The sequence below is a fragment of the Saccopteryx leptura genome, chromosome 1 (assembly GCF_036850995.1).
Source record: "Saccopteryx leptura isolate mSacLep1 chromosome 1, mSacLep1_pri_phased_curated, whole genome shotgun sequence".
Classification (NCBI taxonomy): domain Eukaryota; kingdom Metazoa; phylum Chordata; class Mammalia; order Chiroptera; family Emballonuridae; genus Saccopteryx; species Saccopteryx leptura.
In genome coordinates this window covers 42,631,457-42,644,649 of record NC_089503.1, presented here as the reverse complement: position 1 = coordinate 42,644,649, position 13,193 = coordinate 42,631,457, and the positions used below count along the sequence as shown (strand labels likewise).

General features: G+C 41.7%; 1 protein-coding gene across 1 annotated transcript in view; it reads right to left on the bottom strand.

The window, feature by feature from the left end:
- The window catches only part of LOC136392699 (phosphatidylinositol 4-phosphate 3-kinase C2 domain-containing subunit alpha-like), an 85,047-nt gene extending 73,999 nt beyond the window's left edge, over positions 1 to 11,048 (bottom strand). The window contains 1 exon segment of the mRNA XM_066365152.1: positions 10,920 to 11,048. The gene's annotated coding sequence lies outside the window, so the exon portion shown is untranslated.
- Between the last annotated feature and the right edge of the window lie 2,145 nt (positions 11,049 to 13,193).

The following is a 13,193-nucleotide window of genomic DNA, read 5'->3' as shown; positions in this document are numbered from 1 at the left end:
TGTGTTCTGTGGTTCGCTAAATTAGAATCTGTGACCAAAGTGCAACGTGAATATCGGCGCGTTTATAACGAAGCGCCACCACATAGGAATAACATTACTCGGTGGGATAAGCAGTTGAAGGAAACCGGCAGTTTGGTGGAGAAACCCCGTTCTGGTAGGCCATCAGTGACGAATCTGTAGAGGCTATACGGGATAGCTACGTAAGGAGCCCTAAAAAATCTGTGTGTGAGCCCACATCAAACTGCACTGGATAGGTATGAAACTAGGAGAGTTTGGCCCTGGCCGGTTGGCTCAGTGGTAGAGCATCGGCCTGGCGTGCGGAAGTCCCGGGTTCGATTCCCGGCCAGGGCACACAGGAGAGGCGCCCATCTGCTTCTCCACCCCTCCCCCTCTCCTTCCTCTCTGTCTCTCTCTTCCCCTCCCGCAGCCGAAACTCCATTGGAGCAAAAGATGACCCGGGCGCTGGGGATGGCTCCTTGGCCTCTACCCCAGGCGACAGAGCGACGCCCCAGATGGGCAGAGCATCGCCCCCTGTGGGCGTGCCGGGTGGATCCCGGTCAGGCACATGTGGGAGTCTGTCTGACTTGTCTCCCCGTTTCCAGCTTCAGAAAAGTACAAAATAAAAAAAAAAGAAAGAAAGAAAAGAAACTGGGTGAGTTTTCCTTTTATTTGGTGCTGATTTCACATTTCTATCGTCTTTTGTTGCTTTCCTGTGACCGGTCAAAAGTGCACCATGACTTTATGGACACACTGTATTTGGAAGTACTTGTGGGAAATACAATTTAAATTTGCAGTGTGATGAGAAATACTGGGTCTTGCATCAACAGAGCAATTTAGCTAGAGATGAATATTAAATGTTACCTGGGTAAAACTAAAGACCTGAAGTAATGAAGGTAGTTGAGACTGACCTGGGAGAATGTGTAGAATGAAGGGAGAGAAAAAGACCAGGAAGAAATCACGAGGGCCACAAAAACTTAAGCAGGAAACAAAAGGTCAGAGGACAATAACTGACAGGTTATGAAGACTAGTGTCAGAGAAATGAGGGAGCAGAGAGTATCCTAAGAAGAAAGCAATCCGTATTGTCAGAAACTACAGGAGGTGACATAGGATGAGGACTGAAAAACACTCTAGGTCTAAGAGCTCTGAATATTTTAAAGATAACTTTTTTGGGATATAATTCACTTACAAAATTCACCCATTTAAAGTATACAATTCAGTTGTTTTTAGTGTATTCAGAGTTATGCAATCATCACCACTACCACATTTCAAAACATTTTTATCACTCCCAAAGAAAACCGTTGCACGTTAGCAGTCACTCCTCACTTTACCGCCCCACAGACTCCCATTAGTGATTTTCACAGAGGGCACTTCACACAACTGTGGAAAACTGAAAAGTAAGAAATTACAAGTAACAAAGGCATATTATTCTTTCAATTTTTTGACAGTAAAAGAACTAGGAGAGACAGGTAAAAAGGAGGAGATGTCAGGAATGACAGTTTAAAACTGGAAACAACTTCAATATGTGTAGGTTGAATAGGATTCAGGAAACAAAGACTGAAAGGCACACGATCTAGGAGAGAAATACTAGCTCAGATCCTTGGTATAGTTGAGTAAGAGAGAATCAGAGCACAGACAGACAGGTCTGACTTGGTAAGGAAGAGACACCGTAGGAGACTGAGGTAATAAAAATAAGAAACTACTGAGTAACGAAAAATGGATGACTAGGAGTAGGGAAAAGCAGATATACTTTTCATTACCTAAATTTTGATAAGTTTTAAATATTTCATAAATGGCAAGCTTTACCATTTTAAAACAAAGATTATAAACACATAATAGCAGGATTTTTCTCCTTATTAGAGAAAAGATGAAATTGGAGCCATAACTGGATATAAGAAAAGAATGAGTCATAAAAAAGGTTAAAAGAAGAGCTTTCCCCAGTTTCTTCACAAGTTTAAAGACAGATGAGCCTCACCTGGCTCCCACATTCTTTAATCTCCGTACCACACTTAAAATTATGCTTTACCTAAGTACTACAATTAATGAAAGGCATAACTCTCCTATTTTGACAAAAAGCAATGGCTACACTGTAGTCTCACAAGCACTAGCAGTGGTCATACTTATTATCCTCAGCCCTTAGAAGCAACATTCTACACATAAAAGATTAAAAACCAGAGCATTCATCCAGAATAACTTTCTATATCTGCAGATGTGTATAACTGTATGTATTTGGGAGGGAACAAGGACAGGGAGATACAGTCACAGCAAGAGGTTCCTGTTGAAAGTAGTTTTACTGACAAAGCCATTTTCAATCTAACTCTGAATCTCAACAGTAGTACTGCTTTGTGGAGATAATTGCTGAACTTTGGACTACTTTACTGTTCATTCATTTCACATGAATAAGTAAATATACTTTAATATCACTCAATTCCAACATGATAAGTAACAGAAAGCTTTTGTGATAAATCTTATGGTAGGCCTTGGCCAGTTAGCTTGGATAAGAGTGTCATCCTGAAACAACAAGGATGTGGGTTCGATCCCCAGTCAAGGCACACACAAAAAGCAACCCAAAAACTCACGACTGAGTGGAACAACAAATGCTTCCTTCCCCCGCCGCTCATTCTCCCTCCCTTTCTCTGTCTCTCTAAAAAAAAAAAAAAAAAATCAGTAAAAATTAAGCTCTGGCTGGATGGCTCTGGAGCCTCTGTCCCACAGTGCAGAGGCGCAGAGGTTGCCAGCTTGATTACCCAGCCAGGTTATTGAACACAGACAGGAGCAGCTTGATGTTCCTTGTCCCTCTCTCTCCCTGCCACTCTCAAAAAAAAAAAAAAAAAAAAAAAAGTCTTACGGCATAAGCTGCCATTCCAACTTGGATTAAGGTAGGAAAAAAATAAAACTAAATTACAACTGAGAACCCACAAATAGGAAATAATAATGAAAAACTAGTATGACTACTTCAGGAATTTTATCCTCAAAATCCATCAATTTCTATGGCTAATTAAATCTTGATTTCACATGACACTGATTGCATGAAATTGCTAGTTTCATAGAACAGCAGGAAGAGAAAACGATGGACCTGAGCTCTAATATCACACCTCCCTCTTACTGTGCAATCTTAAACAAGCTACTATAATCTGCCTTTGTCTTACTTTTGTCACCTGTAAAACACAGATCACATGTCATAGTGTTGTACACTTAAATAAGATTTTATAGTCTGACCTGTGGTGGCACAGTGGACAGAGCGTCGACCTGGAACACTGAGGTCACCAGTTCAAAACCCAGGGCTTGCCTGGTCAAGACAAACATGAGAAGCAACTACTACGAACTGAAAGTTTACCACTCCTCCTTTCTCTTTCCCTCTCTCTCTCCTCTCTCTAAAATCAATAAATAAAATATTTTAAAAGATTTATATATATATATATGTATAGTTATATAATGCCTAGTACATAACAGCATTAAAAAATACATATATTACAACAAAAATGGAGGAGGAAAAACAAAAAAAGACATACATTACATCTGTCCAATTATTGGAACAACCAGCAGTCTATTCCTATCATTAAAAACCACAGCTTAGGCCCTGACCAGCTGGCTCCTCAGCGGTAAGAGTGTTGGCCCAGTGTGTGGAAGTCCAGGGTTCAATTCCTGGCCAGGGCACACAGGAGAAGCACCTACCTGCTTATCCACCCTTCCCCCTCTCCTTCCTCTCTATATTTCTCTTCCCCTCCCATAGCCAAGGCTCCACTGGAGCAAAGTTGGCCCGAGAGCTGAGGATGGCTCTATGGCCTCTGCCTCAGGCACTAGAATGGCTCCAGTTGCAGTGGAGCAACTCCCCAGATGGGCAGAGCATCGCCCCCCTAGTGCAGTCAGGTGCAGGCGGGAGTCTCTCTACCTCCCCGCTTCTCACTTCAGAAAAATGCAAACAAACAAACAAACAAAAAAAACCCACAGCTTATTGCCAATAAGCACATGAAAAGATGCTGAACATCATTACACATTAAGGAAATGCAAATCAAAACCACAAGGAGCCTTACCAGGTGGTGGCGCAGTGGATAGAGTGTCGAACTGGGATGCCGAGGACCCAGGTTCGAGACCCTGAGGTCGCCCAGCTTGAGCGCGGGCTCATCTGGTTTGAGCAGGGCTCACCAGCTTGAACTCGTGGTCGCTGGCTCGAGCGGGGGCGGGGGGGGGGTCGCTCGATCTGCTGTAGCCCCCCGCCCTCCGTCAAGGCACATACAACTGAGGAGCCGCAACAAGAGTTGATGTTTCTCATCTCTCTCCCTTCCTGTCTGTCTGTCCCTATCTGTCTCTGCCACAAAAAAAAAGTTTATAAAAACCACAACAAGATACCACTTCGTATAAACTAGAATGGCTATAATTTAAAAGAAAGAAAATAAGTGTTGACAAGGATGTGGAGAAACTGGAATCCTCGTACTCTGCTGATGGGAATGTAAAATAGTGAAGCCACTTTGAAAAGTACTTTGGTGTTTCCGCAAAAAAATTCAACGGAACTACCATAAGGCCACTCTTAGGTATATATCCAAAAGAATTAAAAACAGACTTTTATATCTGTACACAAATGCACAACAACATTAGTCACAATAGCTAAAAGCTGCCAACAATCCAAGTATCCATCAACAAAAGGATATACAAAATGTGGCGCATTACATACAATGGAATATTTATTCAACCATTAAAATAAAGTTCTGATACATGCTACATGTATGAAAACAGCATACAAGGTTAAATAAGAACAAATATTGCATAATTTCACCTATATAAAATATCTAGAATGGGTAAATTCATTGAGACAGAGGTAGACTGGCAGTCAACAGGGGTTGGAATGAGGGGGAATATGTAGTTACAGCTAAATAGGTACAGAATTTCTGTGTAAGGTGGTGAAAAAATTTTGAAAACATGGTGTTGATGGTTATACACCTTATAAATAAAATTAATGTCACTGAATTGTACACTTAAAATGGTTAAGGTAACAAATTTTGTTATAGAATTTACAGTAAGTCATCTTGACAGAAACCACACAATTTTTCACTTTAAAAAAAAATTTTTTTTTAATTTATTGATTTGAGCAAGAGAGAAGTAGGGGGGGAGAGGGAGGGGGAGGGGGAGAGAGGGGAGAGAGAAAGAGAAGGGAAGGTGGGGGGGGAGGGGGAGAGAGAGAGAGAGAGAGAGACACACACACACACACACACACACCAAGCTGTTCCTGTACGTAACCTAACTGAGAATTGAACCGGCAACCTTTGTGCCTTGGGACGATGTTCTAACCAACCAAGCTATTTGGTCAGGGCTCCATCTTCAAAAAGCTTAATTTTAGACTCTTATTTTTAACAATTAGCAAATATCAATAGTTTACATACATAAAAAAATAATAATAGGGGAAACTAGGTCCAGAGTTTATGGGAATTCTCTGTACTACTTTTATTATCTAAAATTGTTCTAAAAACTAGTTTAATTTTAAGGCAGTTTATTGAATCTCAAAATCATTATGCTGCATTAAAGAAGCAAGACTCAAAAAGCTGCATATAGTGTATGATGCCGATTTATATGACATTCTGGAAAAGCAAAATTATAGAAACAAAAAATGTTGCTGGCAGAGACTGGAGGTGAGTGGAAAGGATTGATTACAAAGGATCATTAGGGCACCTTTCCAAGTGATGGAAATATTCTACATCTTAATTGAAGTGGTAGTATACATTGTTGCTATTTCTCATAATTTATAGAGCCGTACACCTAAAACAGATAGACTTCATTATAAGTAAATTGTATCTCAATAAATCTGATTTTTAAAAAACCTGAACAGTGTCTGACCTGTGGTGGCACAGTAGACAGAGCATCGACCTGGAATGCTAAGGTTGCCAGTTCGAAACCCCAAGCTTGCCGGGTCAAGGCACATACAAGAAGCAACTACTGCAAGTTGATGCTTCCTGCTCTTCCCTCCCCGCCCCTAAATTCAATAAATAAATTCTTTAAAACACACACACACAAAAAAAACCCTGAACAGTTACAGTATCATTGCAATACAGGCAAAATTCCAGTCTGATAAGTGTCATTATGAAGTTTAATCAGATAAAACCAGGCTATGAAACCTGGAGCCAAAGAGCACCTTTTCCAACTCAGCACTGTGGTCTCAAAAAAAACACACCAAAAACGAAAACACACACACACACACACACACACTAAAGTTAAAAAAAAGGAGTCAGAACAGTTATAAATAAATTTAGGAATACAAATAAAGTTACTTAATAAATCGATTTGGTTATGGCTACTCATAGCACAATGGTCTTTATAGGTATTTTTAGGTCTCCTTTAGTGCTTATCTTAGGGAGGGAAAAACATGCTTTGCATAATTCCCAAAAATGCAAATAGAAAATTTTTAAAAGTGTTTTTCTCTTCCCTAATTAGACATGTATTTTCCTAAGTCTACCTGCATTGGTTTCTCTCCATTGTCTCCTCTCATTTTCCATACCTTTTTATCTTGAAAGAGGACTTTTGTCTTTGCTTTTTCCTCTCATTCCATAGCAGAACTTTGACAATACTTAATCTCTTCCTGCTTCTGTTATTTTCTGAAGGTAAACTGACAATTTCTGTTTTTATAGGAAAATACCTTTTTAAAATAGCCTGCTTCAATACTGCAAAATCTTTAACCAATTTTCTTAACACTGCCTATTCCTTTCTCTTCTTGTAGTCAAATTCCTTATCAAATCCCTACTCATTTCACAACAGGAACTAGCATTACTCTGCTGCTCAGTTATAGTCTCCAATCTCTCCTAACCATGTCTTCCATACTATATTCTCAAGCCACAAGTTCATAGCCTGTGCTAAGATTTCCTGAATCATCCAAATAATATAAAATTTGACCACAGGCCTAAATTCTTCATAGCAGATATTTATTGTCTCATCTTTTACTTACTTTGTCTTGTCCTTATCTTTTCAAATAAGCCTTGTGAATCCTTCCTTAAACATACTTTCTCTTATCTAAGTTTTCCCCCCAAGTTGTACTCTGTGCATTGAAGTAACTCTGTCCTTGACACCTCATTACCTTTTTACTACGGCAACAGTTTAAGATCTAAATTCTTCTCCAAATATTGATATCTCACTGCTTGATAGTACCACAGCAGGGTCTAGAACATGATCACTTTAATTCTACCCTTATAAATAAAAGGAATTAATCTTTTAAGATTTAATTTGAGCATTATCTTATCAGATGTACTCATTCCCTCTCTCTCAGCCCAGGTGATCACATCCTTTTCAGTACTATCTGGATCCACTATTGCCCTTATAACCATACTGTTATAATTTGTGTGTTTGTCTCCTCAGGTAGACTAGAACTTCTTTATAGCAAGCACTGTCTCATTCATTTTTCTATCCCAGAAACCACTGCGTTCCAAGCACCTTTGCAGGGCTCTGAAAATAAGATCTTTCAGGGGGTCAAGTTTTAGTCCTACTGAGGGTCAACTAACAAATCAAATCATGTACTATGTGAATGCACAAAACTAAAACATTCATCTTTATCATTTACCTGTCCACATTCTTTTTTGGAATATGGTAACTATGTAATAAAATGGTTAATTTATGTTAACAAAGCAATACAAGTTACAAAGCATTAAAAAAAAAAGCTCTTTGTGCTTGAACAGGCGGTGGCGCAGTGCATAGAGCAGGGGTCCCCAAACTTTTTACACAGGGAGCCAGTTCACTGTCCCTCAGACCATTGGAGGGCCAGACTATAAAAAAAACTATGAACAAATCCCTATGCACACTGCACATATCTTATTTTAAAGTAAAAAAACAAAACGGGAACAAATACAGTATCTTTATTATATGCAGCTTAAGTGTCTGTTTGTCGCCGATAGCTTATTGGTTGCTTGCGTAACTGTACTAGCCAATGGGGTGAAGTTGCCATGGCTGAACGCAAATTGAGCGGGTCAGAGGGAAGGTGAATATTTGTTTGCATTGGCAATCATCTGCTTTTGAAACAATTTAAGGCTGAATGCAAATTGAGCGTGTGTGGGGGGGAGGTGAACATTTATTTGCATTGGCAATCATCTGTTTTACATAAAAACTACGTCTTAACGTAATTTCTTTTAAGAATGCCTCCTAGAAAATACAGCACTGAAGAGGAGAGAAAAGGAGCTAAAGCTGCACAAAAACGGCTTTCTCAACAAAAAGAAACCACTGAGCAGAGAAAGACAAGGCTTCAGTCACAGAGCAAATGCGTCTTTCTCGGTGGCTCTTAAGAAATGTACCGCCAGTGGTTTCCTTCATTGCACTCTACTTTAAGCAATTAAGCAAGTAGAAGGGGGAAACCCCGTGGGGCACTAAGCAAAGGGGAGTCCTCGCCGCCTGCCCTGGGTAATTCAGTTTGAATTAGCAGACACCTTTGCACAAATCATTTTAATTACAATTTATAATATCTAGAACAGCGGTCATTTCGTATGACCGCTGGGCTTTCTAGTTTAAAATAAAGAACAAGTAAATTTAAATCAACAAACTGACCAGTATTTCAATGGGAACTATGCTCCTCTCACTGACCACCAATGAAAGAGGTGTCCCTTCCGAAAGTGCAGCGGGGGACCAGATAAATGGCCTTAGGGGGCCGCATGCAGCCCGCAGGCCGTAGTTTGGGGACCCCTGGCATAGAGCATTGGACTGGGACACAGAGGGCCCAGGCTCAAAACCCCGAGGTCACTGGCTTGAGCACCGGCTCACCAGCTTGAGCACTGAGGTCGCTGGCTCAAGCGTGGGGATCAGAGACATGACCCCATGAATGCTGGCTTGAGCCCAAACGTCACTGGCTTGAGCAAAGGGTGACTCGCTCTGCTGTATCCCCCCATCAAGGCACATGTGAGAAAGCAATCAATGAACAACTAAGGTGCCGCAAGGAAGGATTGATGACTCTCATCTCTCTCCCTTCCTGTCTAACCCTATCTGTCCTTCTCTGTCTCTCTCTCTCTCTCTCTGTCTGTCACACACAAAAAAAGTGCTTTTGCACTGCTGCTGCTCTGAAAAGTCTGGTCTGATGCTCTGATAAGAATCTGATCTCTTGGGAAATCCAACACTTCGTTAGGTGTAAAAGTTCACTTACTACGTGTGTTTACCAAGTAAGAAAACATGCAAGATGAAGGAAAGATTCCTGAACATGGGAACTGAAGCTGCAATCAATTAATTGAAAATTTTGGAACCATTCATGGCTGAAAGGAGAAAAACCATGTTAATACACAGCTAATTACTAAAATTATAGTTTCTAAAATTCCTAAACACAAGGCTGCCAGCTTTCATATTCCATAAAACAGAAAAAAATTGAGAAACCAATGGAAGAAAACATTAAAATATATTGATTTTCAAGCAAAACTGCAAGCAAAAAACCAAAAACAAACTGCAAGTAATGTGCATTCAAAATACAAATAGCAAGAGATTTTCATCAGAAAAAATTTTTAGAATATGTTAATTTATGCAAACTAACTTGTGGAAGCTCTGTTAGGTGCTTTGTACTACATAAAAATCACTTTTGAATTAAGTTTGAGTTAAATAATAAAATCTCTCTATTTTCATTCAGTCATAATGCTTTCAGTACTCAAAGACTGTCTTAATGTTAAAGAAGCAGTTATCTTCAACTATATAGACCTCAATTAAGGCTTGTTCATCTAATTTGCTACCAAGAATAAGAGCACCCACCTCAACTATGGCAGAGCTGCTGAGTCTCTTAGGAAGCCTTGGCCCCAAGCCTAAGAGGCAAAGGTACAAAGTCTCTCTTGAAATCAGTGTTCATGGACTTCCTATGCAGTCTTCCCCCTTTAAACTGTATCTTCACCACTCTTCTAATAATAGTTTTCTTTTTTTCTGATTCTCTTCTCATTTATGGCTTTGATGCTCCAATATATTAAACAATTTTCACAACACAGCTTTTCTGCCTAACATCCACCTGGAAAGTTTTAGGGTATTTCTTTAATAGGTAATCTTGTTCAAAGAAGAAGGCCTCTTTCCTTAGACTCAATTAAACACCCACTGTTAAAAATAAAAACATAATTACAACCTCAACTTCTATCAGGAGAATATAGGGAAAGAACTACTACAGGTTCTTCCGTGTTATCTCCTGACTTTCCTCCTCGGTTTCCTCCTTCCTCATTTCCTTTCTCAATCCCTGCTCCCTACTTCCAAAAAAAAAAAATTTCACAGCTAAAGAATCTCGTTTTTAAAGCCAAAACATTTAGGGAGGGAAATAAGTACATGCTGTTTTTATCTTCAATTATTTTTGTTCCTCCGTCACTCAGGAAGTTATTCCGGCCGCCCTCCCAGAAGATGATGCGCTAAATACACACTGAAATAATAATCGTCCCCTAGCAAGTGGAATCGCGGCACACAAAAAAACAAAAACCAAAAACGGGTACAGCGGGGAAGTGGGATGATAAAAGGTTCATTAGCCCCAAATCACGAGATAGGAGAGAGAAGGAGGTGAAAAAAGGAGGTTGGGGAATGAGAACAAAAGTGAGAAGTGCAACACACACTCGCCAGATTTAACATCTCGTCAAGAAAATAGGACCGGCCAGTGCGGCTCCAGCCCGGTCCCGAGGGACAAGGGGGTAGCCTCCCCTCCCCTCCCCCTCTGGGACAAAACTAACTCCCAGCCCCTCCGCCTCAGTCCCCGAGAGAGGGCCTGGCGGGGCGCCGGCCCCTCGCACCTTTGCCGGGGCAGTTGGCGACAGCCTGGGTGTAAGCAAGGCCCGGATGGAGGTGAGCCGGACTAGGGCAGCGCCAAGAGTACGGACGGAGGGTCAGAGGCGGGCACCCGCGGGACTGGGGGCTCCGGCAAAGGACCCTTCCATCCTGGAATCCCCGGGACACCTCGCCGCCCTTCCAGAGCTAGGTCCCAGGAACCGGCTCCCGTCGCACACACCGCTCCTCACCTCACACTGCCTGAGCCTCGGTTCCCACCACAACCCGACCCGCAGCAGTGGCCACTGTCCGAGCCATTTTCCGCTCAGCTGCCTCAGCCGCCGCGGCGGACTCCGCGGCCAGCCAAGCGCACACGTCACTTCCGGCCAGGGCAGCACCGCCTTCCGCGCCCAGGCTTCTTGAGGATTGGCTGGTGCAGACGGCCTACCTGAGGTAGCGGGCGGGGCTTGGGCGCGTCCTGGGAAGTGCCAGCTGGGGTGATGGCTAGTAGGGTCCGGCTACCCTCCGGGGAACGTTGAGTGGGCTCTGGACGTCTCTCCTCACATCCGGGATTCGGGGAGTGGGGCCTAGGTGGTCTCTGGCCGGGCCTCCCAAGCCCCGCCAACCAGTGAAGTGCTCTATTGTTGCCATGCCCTCTCCGGGGTCTCCGCGCTCGCCTCTATCCCGGCTGCAGCTCCCAGATTTGTGGTCATTGCCCCAGGCCGCGCAGAGATTAGTTTGTGATTGGAGACTGAAAGGAACAGCAAAACCAATCACTTCAACCAGCGTTTACCTATTCCTCACTTCGAATCGGGTGCTGTGGGGTGTGTGGTTAGTGACCCATAACATGGTTTGTGTAACGCTTTCAGAAGCGCTCTTTTAATCTTATCAACAGCCAGGTAAAGAAGATCATCCAGCTTCTTTTCTACGTTGCAAACTATCTTCACATACAATCTCCAGGATGATACCTTCCTCATTAGAACTAAGTGAGATCATGCTTCTAAAGCGTTTTGTCTTCAGTGTCAGATTAAAAAATTGCATAACCATGTCAAGCAGATAAGAAAATGATCCCCATTTACAGATAGTGTAGCTGGGGACCCTGTTCAGATTGGGTTCTGACTCCAATCCGTAGTATCGTACAACAGATTTTTCTATCAACAGTAAGAGATCCGCTCCTTCCAGATATTCACAATCAAATGTGGTAGAGTGATTTGAACTGCAAAAATTTTTTAATTAGTGAGAAGGTTGTAAGAAAAGTATATACTTATCTCCAACACATAATGGGAAATAAATCTGATATTTTTTCTTTTGGAGGGAAGATGGCGAATTGAGAGGATATGAAATGGATAAAGCACTCTAATTGCTGTAATAATGTTTATTACATGCCTACACCTCCTAGGAGATGAGATTAGATGGAGTTGCTATTCTGTGAGAAGTTTAAAAGCAACTGTTATTCCTTGTAGCTGTGGCTACCAACTCTAATTCATCCACCCTTCCCACTTCTAACTTCCCCAAACCCTCCAGGCACACACACTTCCAGGCAGGCTTTACACACCATAGAAGAATGTCCCTTAGGAATTGTTTTAGTTTCACAGCATTGTTCTGCTTTATCTTCTCATCAAAGGAGGAATTTCTAGAATTGGCAGCTCTTCCATAGGATTAAAAGGAGGGGGGAAACCGATTTATCTTGGGTCTGGTTTCCTAGTTTTTACTCCAGAACTGAGTGTGCCTTCAGATTAGAAAGAAGAGGCCTTGAGAGAACACTGTGTCTTCAGGGAAGATTAACTTTGACTTACTTGTATTTTTCTTCTATTCTTTGTATAAGAAATATCTTCCCTGGGTTTCAGCAGCAGAGGACCGTTGCTCAAGTGAGTTCCCTGTTGCAGTTCACACTTCATTATTTTCTATGGCTCTTGAATGGTCAGGCCTCTGATCCACCAGAAGGATCCCAATAAGAAGAAGAAAACCTTCCAATGTGTGAAGATGCAAGGCTATGTCCCAGGTCTGTAACAGGACCCTCACCCAACCATGCTGGCACTCTGATCTCTGATTTCATGCCTCCAGATATGTGAGAAATAAATGTCTATTGTTTATGAGCAAAAAATAATAATTAAATAAGAAGAACAAGAAGAGAAAAAAAGGGAGTTTGGTGTTTCTCCAGATCCCAAAAGAACAGTATTTAAATTGCCAGGTATGAAGAATCTGGACTCTGCCCCAGCTGGATGGCTCAGTTGGTTGGAACATTGTCCCAATTCGCCAAGGTTGCAGTTCTACCAATGAATGCATTAATAAGTGGAACAACAAATGATATTTCTCTCTCACACTCTACCCCCCCTCTCTAAAATTAATCAGTACATTTTTTTAATTTAAAAAAAATCTGAACTCCCTTAGCATATCTTATCTGTCTGACAATGGGCATATGAAAATGCATGTATAAACAGTAGAAACACAGACTTCCAAGATAAAGTGGATACTGGTGCTATCATTTGAAACCAAATAGAACATAGTCGGCAGCTGTTTCTCCT